This window comes from Bidens hawaiensis, unplaced genomic scaffold (assembly GCF_021521415.1).
Source record: "Bidens hawaiensis isolate Kalapana, Puna unplaced genomic scaffold, B.hawaiensis_p1.1 tig00021038_1, whole genome shotgun sequence".
In the NCBI taxonomy this organism is placed as follows: domain Eukaryota; kingdom Viridiplantae; phylum Streptophyta; class Magnoliopsida; order Asterales; family Asteraceae; genus Bidens; species Bidens hawaiensis.
The window spans coordinates 104,431-118,161 of record NW_027493256.1 but is presented as its reverse complement, the minus strand read 5'-3'; positions in this window follow the sequence as shown (position 1 = coordinate 118,161).

The following is a 13,731-nucleotide window of genomic DNA, read 5'->3' as shown; positions in this document are numbered from 1 at the left end:
TTGAAAAGAAACATCTACTTGTTGATGTTAATGGATGCTATTCACATGTTGTAAGGAATTGTTTTATTTCTCAATATTTATTATTCTATCAAATTTTGATTACTCATTCAACTTGTATTGTTGACAAATTATTTTTACGTATATTCAAGGTTGTTATTTAAGATGATTTAAAGTGGAGAATTTAGATTGGACTTTAGGATAATTAATAAAGATAGAAAAATCGTACTTTCTTTACTTTAAATGCGCTGTGTAGTTTAATTATGAATGAATAAATTTATATATTGACACTTATATATCATTTTAGTGTCTATGAGTTATAATACAAATATTGCCACGCCTTCGAATGTTCCAACGTAGGTTGGGGTGTGACAAATTGGTATCAGAGCCGACTATATTAAGATATGTGGTTAGACATAACGACCTAGTAGCATGTATAGGGTCCCTATACGTGTACCATATTTGTTTAAATCATATGTTCTTAGTTTAATTACATTTAAATGTTTCATTCATATTATTGTACATGAAAAGCACACACAACTCCGGGGTTATTCCTCACTCTCAAAATCATTATCAAAACCAAAGATGTTTTTTTAAACTGGGAAATTCTTAAGTATTCCGACAATTTTGTTTTTACTCATTTCGTCTTTAAGCTTGAATGTATGACGGTTTTTTCTTAATACCTAGAAGGGGAAACACTATGAGTTCCGAGAATCAAAGGTAAGATATTATTCCATTCACACGCTCGCATTGCCGCGAGCCTCTTGAGAGCCGCCTTAGTATTAATGGTGAAAAAAATTTACTCCATTGTGCTACGCGACGATTGAAGATAAGCCTCGTCGCCCTACGTGCAGTTTATGATTATCAGGAAAAACTTTTCGTTCCATTGAGATACGCGATGTGGAGGTTATGTTGACATGACACATTGCCTTCCACGTGGCACACCACGTGACATAGCCTGGGTTGACTCGGAAATCCTATAAGCTTGTCGTGATACGCAACTGATTCCAAAATTAGCTATAAAAGGGGTTAGTCATGGCATGTCTTCCTTGCTCATCTTTACATACTATTAAAGCAATACAATTTGTCCACATGTCATTCAACTAGCCTATCCACATCAATGTCACATCATTGCCAAATCATCAAACCTTTTTTTAATAAATCAAAAATTAGTTGCGTGGACTAGGATTCGAACCTGGGCTTAAGCGAGATGAAAGTCTTAATGCATAGCACTCAAACCATTCAACTAAGCTATCTTGATGTCTTTAAGAATGAAAAATATATCTTATATATATAAAAATCACATTGTATTGGAAATTAACTCAAAAAATGTAAATAAATCATATGTATATTTGAGTTAATAATTCATAATTTTTCACCATAAACATATTTTTCTCTCTTTCTCTATTAGCCAGATCTCTTTTTACCCTCTCATATATTCCGGCTACTCTAGATCTAGATTTGTATTAATCGTTTTCCGGTAAGTTTTTATTTTATAATAAACTTCCGATTGTTGATATATGTATTTCCGGCAAAATTATATTTTCTTCCGGTTATTGTTTCCTCTAACCTTTTTATCTTTATTTTCATTGTAAACTGATTTTATTAAAATCAGTTTAGGTTGTAAATAAAAAACGGCGATGAAGCTAATATGTGGACGTATTTACGTTTTTCCATTGAATGATATATGGTATATGGATAGTGGTTGTTCTAGGCACATGCATTGTGACAAGAGGTCACTTGTGAACTATGAAGAGAAATATGAAGGTCCTGTTGCCTTTGGGAGTGATGAAAATGGTGGAAAGATTGTGGGAAAAGGAATCTTGACAAATGGAAAGGTGTCATTTGATAATGTGTTTCATGTTGAGGGACTTCAATACAATCTTCTGAGCATATCACAGATGTGTGATAATGGTTACAAAGTTAGTTTTGATGATTCTCATTGCTTCATCTTAAAACTTGAATTTGTGATACCACCTGAGATGATTATGATGATGGCACCCAGAAATGGCAACTTATATGAGTTAAATATGAAAGAAGCCATTTCAAGAGGTGGTGCATGTTTTGTTTCCAAAGCCATTGAAAATGAATCAAAATTGTGGCATAGGAAATTGTGTCATGTAAACTTAAAGAACATGAATAGACTGGTCAACGGTGAACATGTGATTGGTTTACCTACAAGAGAATTTAAGTTTGATGATCACTGTGATTCATGTCAAAAGGGAAAGCAACACAAGTCTACTCATAAGACAAAGCTCATCAACTCAATTGATCAACCACTTGAGTTACTTCACATGGATCTTTTTGGTCCTGTGAGTGTGCCAAGTATTGGAAAGAAGAGATATTGTCTGGTGATCATTAATGACTATTCAAGATATACTTGGGTCTATTTCCTAAGTACCAAGGATGAGTCTGCTGAGTTGATTATGGGTTGTGTTACAATGATTGAGAACAAGCTGAATAAGAAAGTCAAAATGATGAGAAGCGACAATGGTACATAGTTCAAAAATGGAGTTATGGAAGAATTCTGCACAAAGAAAGGAATATTTCAACAATTCTCAGCTCCTAGAAATCCTGAACAAAATGGTGTGGCAGAAAGAAGAAACAGAACTTTGATAGATGCTGCCAGAACCATGATGGCTGATGCAAATCTGCCTGTCACTTTTTGGGCTGAAGCAATCAATACAGCATGTTATGTTCAGAACAGGGTACTTGTAAACAAAAGGCATAACATGACTCCATATGAAATTTTCAATAATAGAAAGCCTTACATCAAGTTTTTCAAGCCCTTTGGTTGCAAATGTTTTCTATTAAACACTAGAGATTATTTGAACAAGTTTCAAACTAAGTCACTAGATTGTTTCTTTGTTGGATATTCTACTCACTCAAAGGCATACAGAGTTTATGTGAATGATCACATGAGTGTGATAGAGTCATCTGACATCATTTTTAATGAAAGTCAATTCAATAGTCAGTGGTGCAACATGGCTGTTTGATCATGAAAAGTTAATCAAGTCATTCAAGATTTATTCTAATGACTTTGATAATTCATTCTACAAGACCAGTACACATGTTGAAGAGAACAAGAAGAAAGAACTGGACTTGGAAGAATTGTGGAAAAAGGTTGCTAGAAAAGAAAAGGAATATACTTTTGTGAAAAGCTCCTCAAGCAATTCTATTGAACAAGATGAGGAAGTAAACAATCAGGACATTTCAAATGTACAAAATGATCATGTTCAGAATGGGAGTGACACATGCAACCAATCAAATGAAGATGAAAATGCTTCCACAGCAAGATTTCAAGACTTGTTTCAAAGCTTGAATCTGGGAAACAATGGTGCATCTACTTCAGGACAAACCAATGATGAAGCACCAGAGTTTCATGATGCAGAAGCTGATTTGATCATTGAAGAACCTGAACTTAATGAATCAAATCATGACACAAATTTGTCTACAAATATGATAATACAAACTCCTACTGTTGAAAAGAATCATCCTGCTGAAAATATCATTGGTGACTTGCATGAAAGAGTAACAAGGAGTCATTCTGAGATAGCAAACATCTGTCTTTACTCTTACTTTCTATCCCAATTAGAACCAAAGAATATTGCTCAAGCCTTAAAGGACAATAGTTAGGTAGAGGCTATGCAAGAGGAATTAGCCCAGTTTAGAGATTTACATGTGTGGGATCTTGTAGACAAGCCACATGACAGATATGCAATAGGAACCAAATGGGTGTTCAGAAACAAAAGGGATGAAAGGGGTTTGGTGATTAAGAACAAAGCAAGACTTGTAGCACTGGGATGTCTTCAAGAAGAAGGGATAGACTTTGAGGAAGTGTTTGCACCAGTTGCAAGACTGGAAGCCATAAGAATTTTCCTTGCATAAGCTGCCTCAAAGAACATAAGAGTATTCCAGCTTGATGTTAAATCTGCATTCCTAAATGGAAAGATTGATGAAGAAGTGTATGTGGCTCAACCACCAGGTTTTGAGGATCCCATGTATCCAAATAGGGTGTATAAGTTAAACAAAGCTTTTTATGGATTGCATCAGGCTCCTATAGCATGGTATGATGAGCTATCAACTCATTTACTTGGAAATGGTTTCACAAGGGGAGCCATTAACAAGACACTCTTCTACAAAAGAAAAGGGTCAGATTTGCTGCTTTTACAAGTCTATGTTGATGATATCATCTTTGGATCTACAAATGAAAATATGTGTTTGGAGTTTGAAGAGGTGATGAAGTCCAAGTACAGCATGAGTTCCATGGGAGAAATGAACTTCTTTTTGGGGCTACAAGTTCAACAAAAGGCTGAAGGGATCTTCATTCACCAAACTAAGTATGTGCAGGACATTTTGAATAAGTTCAACTGTCATGATTACAAGACTGCTTCAACTCCAATGGATACCAAAGAAAAGATGATAGCTGATGAAAAGAGGGAGTCAGTTGATGAACATGAATACAAAGCCAAGATTGGATCTCTGATGTATCTGACTGCAACAAGACCAGATATCATGTTAGCTGTGTGTGTGTGTGCTAGGTTCCAGTCAAATCCAAAAGTCTCCCACATGAATGCTGTTAAAAGAATATTCAGATACTTGAAGGGAAGACCAGACTTAGGGATTTGGTATCCAAAGAACCAATCCTTTGATCTGATTGCATATACAAACAGTGATTATGATGGATGCAATATGAGTAGAAAGTCAACATCAGGGGGATGCCAGTTTTTGGGAGAAAGGCTAGTGTCATGGCAATGCAAGAAACAGACTAGAATATCAATATCCACTGCAGAAACTGAATATGTTGCTGCATCTGCCTGCTGTGCACAAGTTCTCTGGATTCAAAATCAGATGCTGGACTATCGTTTGAACTTTCTAATCACCCCTATTCTGATTGATAATACTGCTGCATATTTTACTGTTAAGAATCCTGTGCAACATTCTAAGACTAAGCACATTGAAATCAGACATCACTTCATCAGAGATTGCAGTGAAAAAGGTCTGATTGAAATGCAACGAGTTGATACAAGTGATAATTTGGCTGACCTATTCACCAAACCACTTGATAGAACCAGATTCAACTTTCTCTTGAAAGCCCTGGGGATGATCAACTCTGATGAAATCTGATTAAGGATGTGTGCTTGGTTGGGTACCTCTATGTGCTACTTGAATATTTTATTAGAGGTTACACTTGCTGAATATGTTGCTGAATATGTTGCTGAGTATGTTACTGAGTATGTTAAATGTTTATGTGACTTAACTGTTTCTATGTGTGTCTCTCTGTGATAACATATATTGATTATATTTCAACCAAATGTTGATTGAATATCTTTTGATTATGTCACTGCTTTGATGTTAACTGATAGGTGCTTAAGTAACTATCTGTGCAATTTGCTGGAAATTGATGGTAATTCTTGACTATCATGTTAACTGATCTGATGTTATGATAAGCAGTTTGATCTGTTTAGGTGAAATTGAATGCTTATGTGATGTCATGAGTAATCAATGTGTATGGTTACTTGAATATGTTCTTAATCTGATCTTCTGAAGTTGTTAAGACAAGATAGACATTGAATGAGAGTACAATCTGTTTTTCTTGATGATGTTAAGAATGATTAAGATTTGAGTGTGTGATGCAACTGTTTGTGTCAAAATGTGTTTTATGTCAAAATTAAGTGAGTCAATGAAATTTATAATAAATTTTGCATAAATACCATATTTTGGTCAAAACATGAGCAAGTTGATTAATGGTGTGGAGATATGATAAGATTATTCAGTTCAAGCTTTTAAGAAGCTTAAAAAGAAGGATTTTTAAAAGGAAAAGTCTCAAGCAGTTATTTTTGCTGAAAATTATGTCATTTGCCCAGTTAGAAGGACATGCACTTGTGTATGTTTGGTCCTTAAATCTCTATAGATTCAAAGGATAGTCATTGACCTGAAAACTGAATGCATTTGGGGCAATTATGACTTGTTTCTTATTTCTTCACTTAAAACTATGTCAATAACTCTAACTTTGACAGGACATATATTCACATGTATGTTTGGTCCTGTTGACCACTTTTAGTCAAAACAGGATAGCCATTAACCTGATAAGAAAGAGATATTAGGGTGATTGACTATTAAACTGTATTTTCTGGGAAATGATAGTACATTGACTACTTAGCTGATCATATGGAATTAATAGGCTAAAAAGACCTTAGTATAGTCATTAACATGTATGGTTACTTTACCATGATGATGTAAAATCTAAGGTGATATAAACATAATGAATATGCTAATCTTTATGTGGAGATGCATAGTTGTTTTGCATGTCTCGAGATAGATCTCTCCGAATGATATGGCAGAAAAGTGATTACCCAGTCATACACGAGCCTGTTGTTATTTGGTCAACCAACATGAAACATTTTTAAATATGACAAAGAACATGCTTTAAGAAAATTTGAGAAAATATTAAAAACAAAGGGAAAAATGAATAAATCAACCAAAAGTTGATAAGTGTTTTAAATATTTTATCAAACAAGAGGGTTACAACAAGAACTACAAAGATGTTGGAAAAATCTGTCTCATCTTGAATGAAAGGCATGTTGCTAATTGTAAGTCCAACGTTCAACCTCTATATATGTTTGAATCTAAAAATACAAAAATACAATAAGTTCTGTCATACAAAAACTATTTTTGACCAAATACAGGAGGTTGGAGTCAAATTGGAGTGATCTGGGGAAAGCCAAATAAGCTTTGAGAAGAGATATGAGGCATCATAGCACAGTGTTGACCATTATTGCATTATGCTCAAATTGAACTTTAATCATATCACCAAAGAGATGAAAATCATGCTAAGCTTATACCTGCTGTTAACCTATCTAAGTTGTCATAATAATGCTGAGAGTGAAGTAATGAGATAGCTACTTAGTCAATATGATCCCATTCCTGAGATCTTTTCAGTTTAATAAAGATATTGTTTTGAAATGAATTATAATTGAAATTTGATCTCTAAATGCACCATTTGCTCATAAACTATGTTCTGAAATGATACATAAATTAGAAATGTCTTTGACAAGTGGTTTAAGTCAAAAAGTGTTGCATTTTGCCTAAAATAGGTTGAATATGTGAGTTCGGGTAAGGTTTGATGCTTTGTAATCTTCTCGAGCACAAACTGTTTAAATATGTATTTTTGGGTAAGGTTAATGATTTAAAACTTTTCCGAGTACAAAACAGTTGATTATGTGTGAATATGTTGTTTCGGGTAAGGTTGATAATTTTCAAACTTTCCGAGTAAGTTTAGTTATTTCTGACTAACTTTATGATTTTCGGGCATACTTTGAAGTGTTTACACTTTTGGGGTAGAGTACACTGTTGCACTCATTTTCCCGAGTAAGCTTGAAGTCTTGAGATGATTATGTGTTGAAATAGCTATATTTTAACAAGAAATTCTTGTCTCGAGCAAGCTATGCATGTTATATGCAAGTTTCGAGTAAGCTATGCATGTTATATGCTGATTGTGTTTCCAAGCAAACTTTGTGAACTTAAGTGAGTACACCGAGTAAGCTTTGTGTGAATACGTTGTTAGGAAAGACCTGTTAATCTTTCCGGGCACGCTTAGATGTTACTATTTAAGTTTGTCATTTTTCGGGTATGGTTTGAAATGTTGAGTTTCCTAGAGCAAGGGCATACCTGATGATTGAATGTGCTTATCCTAGGAAGCTTAGTGCTAACTTAGGATTTTCGGGCAAGCTCTATGAAATTTTAGACTATAGCACACTTAATGCTTATGTGCTTAATTTCATTCCGAGCATGCTCTGTGTTATGAGTGTTTATGATTGCTTTGAAATTACAAGTGTTTTCGAGCAAACTTTGTTTTCCGAGCACACTTTATATTTTGGGTAAACTTGTGTTCCTTCAATATACTTGGTAATTTCAAAATTTAACTTTCCGAGTACACTGTCTGCTAGAATTTCTTTTCGAGCACACTTTGTACTATATGAAAGTTATTCAGGTATACTTTACATAAGATTGTTGTCCGAGCACACTTTTCATTGAAAGAGTGCTCGAGCACACTATGTATACAAGCATACTTGAATGAATGCGTTGATTGAATATGTTAATTAGTATGATAAAATTGATTATGATTCTTCTTAGGGTTCATGCTAAATAAGTTTTAAATTTGAATTTGAGAAATCTTTGTGAGGATCTTAATTGATTCTTAGTAAGAATGTTTATTTGATAACTATATTTGATTATTTCCCTTGCGATTAATTTCTCAAGATGTCAAGTATTTCGGGTAAGCTTTCTTCATTATGTCTTAACTTTAAATTAATTTACTTGATCGAGCAAGGGTTGAAAATAAAAGAATTTGGGCAAACTTTGTATATTCCAAATTGAAAATTATTCCGAGTAAAGTTTGACTGAGTAAGGTTTGTTAGTGGAAGTAGACCGAGTAGACTTTGGATATATTAAGCTTTCGAGTAAGGTCTTATGATCTTAAATGAAATTAAATGTTTTTAATATATCAAGTGGATAATGTTACTGGGTGACAGCTAATAATTCACAAAATGACAAAAAGCATTTAAAACCCAATTTCAAAAAGGTATAAAGGAGGGACTTAAGAAAATTTTCCAACATTATTTCCCTCTCTCTCTCTCCTTCCACTGCAAATCCTTCCTCACTAAGAAATATAACCAACGTATCGAATTCAACATTAATCCAAAACCTAATTTTTATCAGCCACTAATTCCGACTCGGTAAGCATTAAATATTATGTTTTCCGATCACAATTAGATTATAATGTGACTTGATTATGTATTTGAGTACTGACACTCTGTTTATGTGTTTAGGTTATTAATTTGTCGAAGAACAGGTTCATGAAGATTTCTTTCTTTCTTCTTCATTTTTATAACTTGAAATTATCTAAAGTACTGAACTTTATGACTAATTTCACTTTGAATATGTTTGTTTGTGAATTTCAGATATGGCAGATAACAAGCCGACGTATGCTTTTGAGCCAAAGCACAACATGTGCGCGTTACTACAAGTGACACCAGAAAATGCACCAATGGCTCGAATGATTTCGTGGATGGCGTGGTCGAACATCAATTTTGCACTCACTGAAAGCCCGATTATTTACAGAAATCACTCCTTGGATTTCCGGAGATCAGCAGAGTTGGTTGAAGATGTTGATGGAAAAAGAATAGAAGCAACCGTGGCCAGACAAGAGATTCAAATTACAGAAAGAATGATTAGGAGGTGTTTAAGACTAAATGATGATGATCACAACCACATAAACTTCAACACAAAACACTTGTTGAAAATCTTTAAAGAAACTATGGGTTATCAGGGAAATGTCCATGAAGGACAATTTCAGAATGGTTTATTTCCGATGCTGTACAGATTTCTGATTCACCATATAATTCATGGATTTGCTCCGAAGAAGGGGTCATGGACTCTGATGAGTCATGATCTAGCAAATGCCACAGTTGGAACTATCTTTGATCTGCCCTTTAATTTTTCCAAGATGATCTTTGAGGGGTTAGTAGGGAATCTAAAGAAACCAGAAAGGAGAAGATTTTTACAGTACTCAAGATTCCTACAGATCATATTCAACAGTGTATTACAAGATTTACCAACAATTGGAGACACACATAAACTGCAAGACCCTGATGCTTACAAAAGAATCAAGAATCCTGGTGTCTCCAATACATTTGATGCAAGTGTTCCTTTTGAAATTTTACCTTGGTTGTTAAACCATGATCTGGCTATAATGCTTGTGCCTGAGCTGACCTCAGATGAGGAAGAAGGGGGTGATGATGACAGTGATGAAGGAGATTCTGATGATGATGTTGATGGCAATGAAGGTGGAGATGGTTTGGAGATGGAGATTATGGCACCTGAACAGGGGGAGCAAAGAGAAGAACTTGAACAACCTATCCCTACACTACCACACTCACCACTACCAACCCCACCACATCAATCACAACCTCAAACCCTAACCCTAGACCAACCTGACACTTCCACACTTCAATTATCACCACCACAGACATCACCTACACATAGCCCAAACCAATCCGAACCAGTCATTTCTAGCCCACCTCAAACACCCACCACAAACCAGCCTGATTTTGAACCATTTCCTACATCAGAACCTACAAGTCCACTTGTTGATACACTCCAAAGAAATGCTGAATTGATGTTGAAAAATGATGAGTTGAAAAGACAAGTTGAGGAGGTTAGGGGTGAGAATGTTGTATTGAGTAGGAAGAATGAAGAACTAACTAATGAAAATGAAATATTATTAAGAAAGTTAGCTGAGGCTGAAATGATGATTCAAACCCTGGTGCAGGAGGTTGAGAAGACCTCAGCTGCCCCAAAACAGGGGGAGAATATAGATGATAATGATGTGGTTATGACTGATGCTGTAAGTGTTGAAAATGTTGATGGTTTGAAGATGATCATGAATGATTATGATGATAGTGATGAAAATGAAGTGGAAGTGAGTGGAGAGGAAACCAATGATAATGAAAATGAAAAGTCAAAAAATGATAAGAATGTGTTAACAGAAGAATTGACTAAGATTGTGGATGAGGAAATGAGTGTGGAAAATGCAAATATGAATGCTGCTACTGAGGAACTGGTAACCACTGAACCTGAAGATGATCAAGAAGTTAGTTCCAAGAGGGTAGAACATGATTCTGAATTAGAACAACTGTTCAAAGAAATTGATGAATATGAAACTTCTGATGAAGAAGAAGATGAAGAGCAGTTGAGAAAGAGAAAAGAAAAAGGTAAAGGGATAGCAACAGAGGAAGAACCCGTTGTGTATGCTGAGAAAGATATAACATTTAAAGATGATGCTGCTGTTGCTGCTCTTGAAGAGCAAGAAAGAATAATCAAAGAAACTTTGGAGAGGGAGAAAATAGCCCTATCTCTAACTCCAGAAGAAATAGCAGAGCAAGAAAATCTGATCAGACAAGCCAACATTGAAAAAGAACTGACTGAAGATGAGGATGATCAAGAAGTTATTGAGGTACTGATTAAGATGAAAAGAGTTGAGGAAGTGGACAACTCTTTGGGCAAAGTGGTCGGCATGTTTCAATCTAAAAGTCAAACATCAGAAACTGCTGCTGAACCAACTACTGGTATAATTCCTGAAGAAGAGATTGGCGAGTCAATTGCATCTATGGCTGCCAAGAAATGGGCTGAACAAGTAAAGGATGATTTGAGAAAGAACCCTACTGGTAACTGGCTAGAAAGAAGATTTGAAAAGACTTATGAGAGAAGAAAAAGGACATCTGAACAAAGTCCTATCAGGGCTACACCTTTACAAAGTGTAAGACCTGGTGAACATATACAAGGTGTTCCTGATGTGCCAACTAGGGATGAACCAGATCATCCTGCCTCTGATGAACCAAAAATAGATGCAATGAATGATCTATCTGAGGAGGAGGATGGATCTGAGGAGTCTGATGATGACAATAATGATAATCCTGATCAAGGAGGAGAGAAAGTTGGTACAAGCTCCACTGATGAGACCCCTCAAGCTGAAAAAACTTATATTCAAAGGGGCAACATTGAAATCAATACAGAGGAAGTTTTAAAGAAGGTTGAGAAGAGAAAGAAAAATGCTGAGCATTATAAAAATTATTTGAAAATTAGAGGCTATCCTGAAGCTTCCTTGGAAAAATACACTTTTGACCAAATTCAAGATCTTTACAACAGTGAGAAAGAGAAAATTTTAGAAAAGTTTGTAAAACAGGATGATAAGGTTGAGTTGGAAGAGTTAAAGAAGAAATATGATGGTATGTGTGGATACCTGCTTGAGAAAGGCATGAAGCCTGAGGTTGTAAGAAATCTGAGTAAAGAGGTAGTATTTGACCTGTATTCCAAACAGAAAGAGAAAGAATTAAAAAGGGTCTATGCTGAGAGCTCAATCTTAAAAGAAACATCTATTGAGCCACCAAGGAAGAAAAGAAGAATTCAGACAATAAGGGAAAAAGAAAAGGAGAAAGTAAAACAAGTTGAAATTCCTATTGTTCAAGAAGATGTAAAACCTAAACCATTCATGCCTTGGGAGAATGAGGAAATGATAAACATCCTAAGGAACATAATGATAAACAAGAGAGGGATGACTGAAGAAGACTTTAATGTGTTAGAAAAAGAGGATTTGAAGACTCTCTTCTATCTTCAGAAGGATGAATGGGAAAAGGCCTTGAGGGAAGGAGAGAATCCCATATATTATGCTGACGGTAGATTTGTACCTGCTGGACTGGCAAGAACTCCAGGAATGATAAAAATGTTAATTGAACTGGAGGCAGTGGGACATAACATGGTGGAGATAGCAAACCTTCCCACTGAGATGGTGGAAGCTATGTATGTGAAGACATTCAACTTAGGACCTCAAAAGCCCAAGAAATCAATTCCATTCAGACCTCCACTCCATCAAAGATTTCCTAGAGGAAGAGGCCAAGGAGGAAGAGGAGAATCAAGCAGCTCAGTACAACACAAAACAAAACCACAATCTGATGTGGATCTACCCAGAGAGTTGTATTAAAGTGATTATGGAGAGCAAGTCATTAAAAGAGATTGTAGTCAGAAGTGACTTCAGTGAGTATAATGAAGATCAATTAAGAAGAATGGCCACACTTCACTTATATGACTACAGAAACAGGGACAGATCAGCAGGAAGACAGATGAATGATTTATCAAAGTACTTACAGGAACAGGCTGCTGATGGATTCAGATTTTTGAAAGAAAAGAGAAGTTGGAGAATGATTCAACTCCACAGGTCAAAAAGGTCAGAGAAACTGAAGAGAATGGACAGGGCTAAACTGAACTACCAAATAAGTGTCCGAGATCAGAATCCACTGTCCAACATGGATACGTGTATAAGATTGGGAAGAAGAATGAGAAGGCCAAACTATACAGTGCAGAAGAACGGTGTCATCACTGAAGTTGAATACAAAGAAGACACTGGTTACTATGTGCTGAGGAATTCAGATGGAAACGCCTTGGCAACAATCATGAAGGATGCAGATCTGACATGCTTACACAATGATGATCTTACTGATATAAGAGACTTGGTGATACCAGAAGGACACACTCACTATCAAGTGCTCAATATCTTCAGAGAAAAAGTTGCATCTGTAATCCAGCTGAGAAGACAAGCAGCCTACAATGAAAGGAAAAAACAAAAGAGATAGAATAGGCTTTGCTATGTAATGTCTTCGGACAGCTTTTGCTTACGTAATTTGATTATGAAATTTGACTTTTAATTTGATGTGTATTTTGCTATGTGTATGTAACCATAGAGTGTTTTGGGTCAGCTGAGGTGTTCCAATCTAGGGGGAGATTGTTGGGTTAAGAATTTGACCCAAATGAGGAGATTTGACCTAAACGAAGAATATGGAAGATTGGAATTTTCTCAACCTCCTCAGAAACGGCTAAGTATTGAATCCGAGCACACCTTGGACCTTCGAGTAAGCTTTTACTTAGCCGAGTACGAGATTTTGCCTTCCGGGCAAGGTTTACTTCAAATAGTCTTCTTAAGTGGATATCCGAGCAAGGTATGGTTTTTAGTGATTTCCCGAGTAAGGATCATTGATTTGGCATATCCGAGCAAGGTTCACTTTGTCAAGCAGGGTTGTTCTTCAAGACCAAGTATTTTACTCTTCTGAGTAAGGTATGGTCAACCAAGTCCAAGAAGCCAAGTAATTGGAAGACCGGGCAAGGTATTCTTTAATAATT